Source organism: Durio zibethinus, chromosome 14 (genome assembly GCF_047325235.1).
Source record: "Durio zibethinus cultivar Kanyao isolate XHJ-2024 chromosome 14, ASM4732523v1, whole genome shotgun sequence".
Taxonomy (NCBI): Eukaryota; Viridiplantae; Streptophyta; class Magnoliopsida; order Malvales; family Malvaceae; genus Durio; species Durio zibethinus.
In genome coordinates, this window is record NC_143175.1 from 21,232,164 (window position 1) to 21,239,504 (window position 7,341).

General features: G+C 34.7%; 1 pseudogene across 1 annotated transcript; it reads left to right on the forward strand.

Annotated features, from left to right (window-relative positions):
• The first annotated feature begins 3,736 nt into the window (after positions 1-3,736).
• LOC111294870 (alpha carbonic anhydrase 4-like) lies at positions 3,737-7,341 on the forward strand (annotated as a pseudogene). Its single transcript, XR_016327296.1, has 7 exons — positions 3,737-3,761; positions 5,508-5,713; positions 5,848-5,954; positions 6,088-6,190; positions 6,534-6,692; positions 6,801-6,854; positions 7,080-7,341. The product of XR_016327296.1 is annotated as an alpha carbonic anhydrase 4-like (transcript).

The window sequence follows — 7,341 nt, forward strand, 5'->3', positions numbered from 1 at the left end:
GAATGTACTTTGATGGAGCTGCTAATGCCTTGAGGCATAGAATTGGGGCAATTCTGATTTCTCCAGAAGAACAATACTACCCTGTAACAGCAAGGTTAAATTTCAATTGCACAAATAATATCACCGAGTATGAGGCATGTGTCATGGGCCTGCAAGCTGCTATAGAGAGAAGACCGAAAGTACTGAAAGTGTTTGAGGATTCAGCTCTAGTCATATATCAGTTGAAAGGAGAATGGGAGATGAGAGACTCAAAACTTATTCCATATCATAAGTATATTCTAGAGTTGATGAAACAATTTGAAGATGTCCAGTTTGATCACTTACCCAGGAAAGAGAATGTGATTGCTGATGCATTGGCTACTCTAGCTGTAATGATTCGAATTAATGATAATACCGACATTCAGCCCATCAAGTTAGATGTTAAGGATATACCAGCTTATTGTTCTAATGTAGAAGGGGAAGAAGACGGAAAACCCTGGTATTATGACATCTTACAGTATGTCAAAGATCAGCAGTATCCAATTCATGCAACAGAAAATGATAAAAGGGTCATCCGAAGATTGGCTATGAGTTTTTTCCTGGATGGGGATGTCCTGTACAAAAGAAGCAAGGATCATGTATTACTAAGGTGCGTGAATGAGACTGAAGCGAAGAAAATCATTAAAGAGGTGCATGATGGAATATGTGGGGTACATACTAGTGGACATATGATGACAAGGTAGATCATGAAGGCAGTATATTACTGGTTGACGATGGAGAATGATTGCATTGATTATGCTCGTAAATGCCATAAATGCCAGATATATGCTGATAAGATTCATGCTCCACCATCTATTTTACATGTTATGGCACCACTATGGTCATTTTCAATGTGGGGCATGGATGTCATTGGTCCGATCACCCCAAAGGCTTCTAATAGGCATAGATTCATTTTTGTGATGATAGATTACTTCACAAAATGGGTAGAAGCAGCTTCATATGCAAATGTGACACATTTCGTGGTTTGCAAGTTCATAAAAAAAGAGATCATCTGTAGATATGAACTTCCGAAAAAAATTATTTCAGACAATACCAAGAATCTAAATAGTAAGATGATGCAAGAAATATGTGCTCAATACAAGATCAAGCATCATAACTCGGTACCATACCGTCCGAAAATGAATGGGGCAGTTGAGGCAGCCAATAAGAACATAAAGAAGATTTTAGAGAAAATGACCGAGACTTACAAAGATTGGCATGAGAAGTTACCATTCGCATTGCATGCATATCGAACGTCAGTTCGTACTTCTACTGAGGCAATCCCTTTTTCTTTGGTTTATGAGATGAAAGCTATACTACCAGTGAAAGTAGAGATCCCCTCTCTGAGAGTCTTAAAAGAAGTTGAGTTGAAAGAAGCTGAATGGATTCAAGAACGTTATGAGCAGTTAAATTTCATAGAAGAAAAGAGATTGACTGCACTGTGCCATGGTCAGCTATATCAAAGAAGAATGATGAGAGCTCATGATAAGAAGACTCGGCCTCGTTGCTTTCGAGAAGGAGAGTTAGTTTTGAAAAGAATTCTCCCAATCCAACACGATAGTAGAAGAAAATGGACTCCGAATTGGAAGGGCCGTATGTGGTGAAACTGGCTTTTTCAGATGGAGCGCTGATACTGACTGAGATAGATGGAAATGATTTACCCCATCCTGTAAATTCTAATGCTATGAAGAAATACTATGCTTGAAAAATGAAAAAATAAAAAAATGAAAAAATGAAAAAAATAAAAAAATGAAAAAAGTGAATGAAAAAGGAAGACTCAAGGCGAAAACCCTAAAAGGGCGGTTTGAGTCATTGGGGGTTTGTCTAAGTTGAAAACCTGAAAAGGCAGCTTAGATAAGGAGAATACAACATCGAATTTGAAAGTTTGCTGATATGAAGGCTAGCAAATTCGGAAGAGTTCTAAGTTGTTAAATACATTAGAGGGTTGGGTCTTCAGAAAAGACTTTGAGATGTGTTATCATGATTATCTGATTGCTCATTTTGGGCTTTGTCCCCATACCTATCCCTGTAATTCTTTCTTGGCCAAAGTTTGCCAACATTTGCTAATAAGAAACATTTTATTTCATTCTTTATGCCTTTTCTTGATAACTGTTTTCCAACCATTCAGATTCTTTTCTTCTCAATACCCCACCATGAAAGAAATGTGCAAATGCATTCTCACTTTTTGAGTTTGAAATAATGATTGGTGAATGAATAACAACATAAAAAGATTTTTACATTACATTGAATAAATCAAGAGTGATAAAGGCAGAATCGAGATGTTCAGCTTCTGATTAGGACATTGAATTTGGGAAGAAATTTTTTATTACAGGAAGAATATGGATGGAAGAAATAATTAAGAGCTACACTGGTTCGATCTTAGAAGAACAGTGCCATTGGATCCTTGAGGAATCAAAGGGCTTGACACCCAAGAAAGGAAAAAGAGCTTGAGAAACTTGAGTACCATACATTGAATAAGAATTAATTACCCAACATTTGCATAGCATGCATTGAAATTCATGCACATTGCATAGCATACACTACTTTCAGGAAAGTATAGTGTATAAATTCAAGAAGCATGGGTGTTTCAACATCCCACATAGAGAAGACAGATATGAAGATATTTTGCAAAATTGAAAAAAAGCTTGTCAGGTAAGTTCCTAATCCTTGAAATAGGATATCTTTTGGTATCAGGATCGATTTATAAGACCTTTGGGCATAATCCCTTGAAATTCCTTCAAACGCAACTTTCAACTCTTTTGGACATGATTGTTGAGGAGCAATTTAATTTTTCAAAGTTGTGGTGCCTCTGTTTAGAGGAGCAATTTATTTTCCAAAGTCGTGGTATGTCTGTTTAGAGGAGCAATTTACTTTCCAAAGTCGTGGTGCCTCTGTTTAGAGGAGTAATTTATTTTCCAAAGTCGTGGTGCCTCTGTTTAGAGGAGCAATTTACTTCCCCAAAGTCGTGGTACCTCTGTTTAGAGGAGCAATTTATTTTTCAAAGTCGTGGAGCCTCTGTTTAGAGGAGCTTTGGTCAAAAAAAAAAACACAAAAAAAACACAAAAAAACAAAAAAAAAACAAAAAAAATGACAATGTTGAGCTGAGTCTTGATTGGGTGTCTACGTCTTTGCGCAATTTCTGTTTCACAGAAAATGTGCAAAGAGGGGCAGCTGTAGACACCCAATTGGGTCCAGGCCCAGATCAATTGGGCCTGGCCCAAATGGGTAAGGCCCAATTCAATCCTGTATTATTTTTTTTCTTTTTTTTTGTATTTTATGTATTTTTATATTTATTATTATTATTATTATTATTATGTATTAATATATGTATATCTGTATTTATTTATTTATTTATTTAGAATAGATTTATATGTATATTATTTATATAGTTATATATTTATTATTATATTATTATTTTTTATATTTTATTTATTTTTGTATTTTTATTTATCTAATTATGTATCTATTATTTTTTTATTTATCCTATAATATATCTATTTTTTTCGATATATCTGTTCTAATTATCTATTATTTTTTTATATTCATTTGATTTTTATTTTGGAAGGTTGAGATTGAAGCTGAAGAATCCTACTGGGAATGGGGATTCAATCAGAAGAGTCCAGATCGGATTCAAAGATTGAATCCTCGTCCAAAGAGGAATTGAGATTGATCAGAAACTCCTGATCAATCTCTATAAAAGGGACCCCCTCTGGAACAGATGGGGACACACAGAGAAGAAAACAGTGAGCCAGAGCTACTGATTTGAGAGGAAAAGGTGTAGAGAAGAGTATAGAAGGCTAAGAAAAGGTTTAGGAAAGTTCTAGGAATCATCAGAAATTTTTTGGGAATTTTTTGAAATTTTTTTTTCTGGAAATTTCTGAAAAATTCTAGATTTCGGTTGCATTTTTCGGCGAAGTTTAAATTTTTCGGTGAAAATTCCAGCCAACCTTGAAGTTTTCGACGACCTGCCTAGTTTCCGACGAAGAATCCCAGAAATCGGTGATCTTCCGATCAACTTCCGATGAAATTTCCAGATTCCGACGACTTTTTCCAGAATCCGACGAAAATTTCATCAGTGTTCTTCAGCTTTTAGAGAGAAGGGAGAGAAAAAAAGAAGAAGAGAGAGAGAGGGGAGGAGCGTTCTGTCGAAAAATGAAGGAAACTGCCTTTTATACCCTCTCAAAACGACGTTGTTTTGGCTTTAAGTTAATCAGAGGATCCGCACGTTTTGTCGAAACCCGACCCGACCCGAGCGTCGACCCGCCTCCTGACCCGCTCGTGCCAGCCCCCTCCGAGCCGAGCCGAGCCGAGCCAAGCTGCCAAGCCGCTCCCCCCGAGCCGTTTCCCTGCCTTGAGCCGAGCCGATAGCCGAGCCGCTCCAGGTTTTCTTTTTTTTTTTAATTAATTAATTAGTTTATTTATTTATTAGATTAGGTTTATTTAATATTCTTTTTATCTTTATTTTATTTTTTATTTTTTTTACTTTTCTTTATTTTTTTATTTTATTTTTATTTATTTTTTTTATTATTCTATTTTTAAATAAAAATCGAAACTTTCAAAAAAAAATATTTTTGAGGAAAAGTTGAAAGTATCAATTTTTCTTAAAAATAAATTTCCAAAAAAATATTTTTGAGGAAAAGTTGAAAGTATCAATTTTCTTTAAAAATAAGTTTCCAAAAAAATATTTTTAGGGAAAAGTTGAAAGTATCAATTTTCCTTAGAGATAAATTTCCAAAAAATATTTTTGAAAAAAAGTTGAAAGTATTAATTTTCTCTACACAAGAACAATCATTCTCTCCTTCCTTTCTATTTTGATTTTGATTTTGATTTTTTTCTTTAACCAATTCGACGACGGAGCCTCTGTAAGTGAAACAGTAGTTTTTTCTTGCATACTCTTGAAGTGAGGGAATTTTTTCAATTTTTTGCTAAAAGTATTAGAGTCAATTGAGAAAAATTTTCAATAATTAATTACTTGGTAAAATTTTAAGGCTTTTGGATAACACAAATTTAAGCTGGTACCATCTTTTGATGGGCGTTGTGATGGTGCTATAACCTTCCTCACACGTAACTGAACTCCCGAACCCTGTTCTGGTTAGTAGACCCGAACCTATTCTTTTAGGGACCCTTAAGCTTAGGTGTTCCCTGAAAAGACAGATTCTTTAGGTGGTCAATCGTACCTAGACAAAAAAAATTGGTGGCGACTCCCTTAAGTCAATGTTTAGCGATAGATCCCCGGATCTAGACGTTATAACAATAACTATAAATTGGCCTTTGATTATTCAAAGATTTTTAAAATTTTGGACTTCGGACATTTTTATGAAGCTGATATATTTTCCTTTTATTTTGTGTTTCATGTTCAAGATAAGCTATAGAATATAGCAGCTAATTGTAACAACATATATTAGAATTTTATATATTTAGAATTCATGAAATCAGAAATAAATTTCTCTTACTAAACTTTGGGGTTGGGGGCGGGGGGTTTGGGACAGATCATGAATTTAATTACGACGAAGCATCAGGCAGGGGGCCATCGCGTTGGGGCTTACTCAAACCAGAATGGAAATATTGCAGCATTGGACGACAGCAATCTCCTATAAATATTGAAAATTTTCAGGTTCGTTCTCAATTGGGAGATTTGCAGAGGAACTAGGCATCAGCTTCTGCTGTTTTGAGGAATAGGACCGAAGATGTTGCGGTAAAATATATATATATATATATATATATATATATATATATATACATTGACTGTTTTCCACTTTTCCTGTCTTCTTTTTTTGGCAACCCATCCTTACTTGTACAAATTGTTGAAAAAATTTTGATATTCCTCAGGTGGTATGGTTAGGGAATGCTGGAAGCATTACCATAAATAGGACTGTTTATACAGTGGATAACTGTCACTGGCACTCACCTGCTGAGCACACCCTCAATGGAATTAAGTATAATTTTTCTTGTTATTTTCTAATTGCCTTTTTCATTCAAAAAATTCAATTCATTTGTACTGAAAGGAGAGCACCGTTTCTGTTTCTCTTTTCCTCTAAAAGAAATGTTTATATATACTTTTGTTTACAGGTATGAGTTGGAGATTCACATAGTTCATAGGAGTGCTCAAAATCAGATTGCGGTTGTTGCAATTCTTTACCGATATGGCTCGCCTGATCCCTTCATTGATAGGGTCTGTCAACCTCTTATTTTGGTGTTTTTTTTTTTTTTGATATAGAATCTCCTTCACTTGAAATGAAAGCGTTTTCATGATAAGTACAGTGACAGTTAAATTTTACAGTCAAAGTGCCCAAGGGACACCTAGTGATGGAATTTAAGGTTTCATATAAAAATTCTCGAATCCAAATCTTGAGATGAATAATAAGATGAGATTTAACCAAATGAATCGAAAGCTTCTTTTTCTTATGTTGATTGATATAATTTTCATGTTATATAGTTAATATCTTGGGTTTGGTTTTTAGTTATTGCTTTAATTAAGTTGGTTTTGTTCATGTTCTTGCATGGTTTCATAACAGCTGTTTGGCTCCTTAAAAACTCTTACAACCGAAGACAGACCACTGGGGTCTGTTAATCCAGAAAGCATTGACTTTCCTGGCAGAAATTATTATCGATACCAGGGTTCACTTACAACTCCTCCCTGCTCAGAGAGTGTGGTTTGGACAGTCTTCCAACAGGTCTTTTGCTCAACATCCCTGTTGACCGCCTCTCAACTCCTTTTCCTATATTGCATCGTTGGATTAATGTTTCTTAACTTATATATTGTTATCATCTTAATTATAAAGGTCAAGACGGTCTCCCATTCTCAAGTTGATGCATTAAAGCATGTCCTTCCTCCTGTAAGTGTTTTTAAATTGAGTCAAAATTTTCATTTACTGATTATGAGTTTGAAAATTTTTTATATGAAATTAGGTATAAGATTTAATTCAAATGGTTTATCTATTTTCTTTTAAAAGATAAATTTCATGGTGAAAATTTGAATCTCAACACCTGCATTTACCCTTATGACCTCTATGAAACTTGAATTTCCTTTGTTGATTTCTTCCTTTTTTTTTCTTTTTCAGCAAAACAGAAACAACGCAAGGCCAACCCAACCTCTGAACGGAAGACGTGTCTTACTGTACGATCCACCGAGGAGGGGTAATTAAGACTTGAAAACAGATGATTGATGAACCCCATATAACGGTATTTATACTCTTTATATAAAGGAGTGCTGTCTGCACTTAAAATAAACTGATGAACCAAATAAATGATGTCGAATAGCTAAATATATTTGTTACAGAAGTTTCTACCATGATCTAAATAAAATTAGTTCTTCTCTCCCTT